Raw genomic sequence first — 1,921 nt, forward strand, 5'->3', positions numbered from 1 at the left:
CCAATCTACACAAATGTACCAGATCTATTGCAATCAAGGAAACAGCCCTAAAAGTGTTTATTAGATGGTATTATACCCCGACCAAACTCCACGCCATTTTTCCCTCAATCCCCTCCTCTTGCTTTAGAGGCTGCGATGTTTCGGGTTCTTTCCCCCACATTTTTTGGTCTTGCGATAAGGTCAAGAATGTTTGGTCACAGCTTGAAAGTTTTGCCTCTAAAATTTCAGACAAACCAATCACCCTCACTATACATAACTGTTTACTTTTCTCCCCCATCACGGACCTTTCCACATGCCATATGAGACTCATCCATACATTATGTGTAGCCATACACTGGCTGATTGCATCTCAATGGAAATCCCCAATAATACTCCTAAATCCACTCAAACACAGGATTAACGAGATAAATTTGATGGAAAAAATCTCCCATACGCTACAAAACACCATGCACATTTTCAACAATAAATGGTCCCCCTGGTCTGAATATTCACCTCTCTTTTTTAATACAAACTAATTTCTTTATTATACCACATTCCCTTTAACATGGCTTCCCTCAATATTCTTTCAAGATCCTCCATAGTTCTTTCCCATCTCTAAGTAAAGCCTGTTAACCCCAATTGCTTTGCTGTGTCGTATTATATTTCTGTTTCTGATATGTACTTACCACATCTTTTATAATTATGCTGTATCTTTATATTTTTCCAACTATGTACCGCTCTCTATCTTTTGCAATAAAAGTTTGTAAACAAAAAAAAACAATGGAAAGTTCTTTGAATGGTAAAGTTGAGGAAATTGCGCAGTTACAGAGTGCAGTTGATAACGGCCATAAGGTTTGTCAGAGGTTACAAAACCAATCAGAAACTGAGACAGTAAATTTAAAATTGCATGCAGTTACCATTGGCAGAGCTTTGCTTGAGAAATCTAAATGTCGTGATGAATTATCAGAGGAAAATGAGAGATTAAAATTAGGAATTAGAGAAGAGATCTCAGGAATGCAGAAATGCATCAAATCTTGGATTCAGCAATCTGCAGCAAAATACAAACACAAACTTTCTATCAAATGAAACAGAACCTCATATTAAATCTGATAATTCATTGCCAGCCGCACTCACTGTGACCACCACAGTTTATAACAATAATAATAATACAGGTGAAGTTCAGCTTGTAATGAAGCATTTGAAACCAAAAGAACTAAATGCAATTCTTAAAGAAATAGGAATGGTTCCCTGCCATGATATTAACAGATTTTTAAAATGGTTTTGTGACTTGCAGCAGGTCAGGCCCCGTACACACGAGAGGATCCATCCTCTGGAATTGATCCGCGGACCGGCTCCAGCGGATAGATCCCCTGGTGTGTACAATCCAGCGGATCTGTTTCCGCTGATTTTTATCCCCTGGGATGGATTTCCAGTGGATAAAAATTTGAAGACATGCTTTAAAATCTATCCGCTGGAATCCATCCCAACGGATTGATCCGCTGGTTTGTACAGACTCACCGGATCAATCCCCCGCATGCGTTGTAATGATTCGACGCATGCGTGGAATTCCTTTTATGACAGGGTCGCGCACGTCGCCGCGTCATCATCGCGGCGACGGCGCAAAACGTCATTGCGAGGGGATTTCGGCACGGATTTCGATCCGATGGTGAGTACACTCCATCGGATCCAAATCCTCGCAAATCCTCGAGAGGATTTATCCGCGGAAACAGTCCGGTGGACCGTATCCGCGGATAAATCCTCTCGTGTGTACTAGGCCTCAGAGATATGTATAATCTCAATACATCTGATTTAGAAAGAGTTTTGCAACATTCTATAGGAAATAGTCTTTGGATGAGAATTAAACAGATCCGTCTTCAGCCTCTGAGGACAAGGGACATATTACTGGAATTATTATGTGTTTTGTACGGAGTGCGTTCTGATG

The sequence above is a fragment of the Rana temporaria genome (genome assembly GCF_905171775.1).
Source record: "Rana temporaria chromosome 4 unlocalized genomic scaffold, aRanTem1.1 chr4t, whole genome shotgun sequence".
In the NCBI taxonomy this organism is placed as follows: domain Eukaryota; kingdom Metazoa; phylum Chordata; class Amphibia; order Anura; family Ranidae; genus Rana; species Rana temporaria.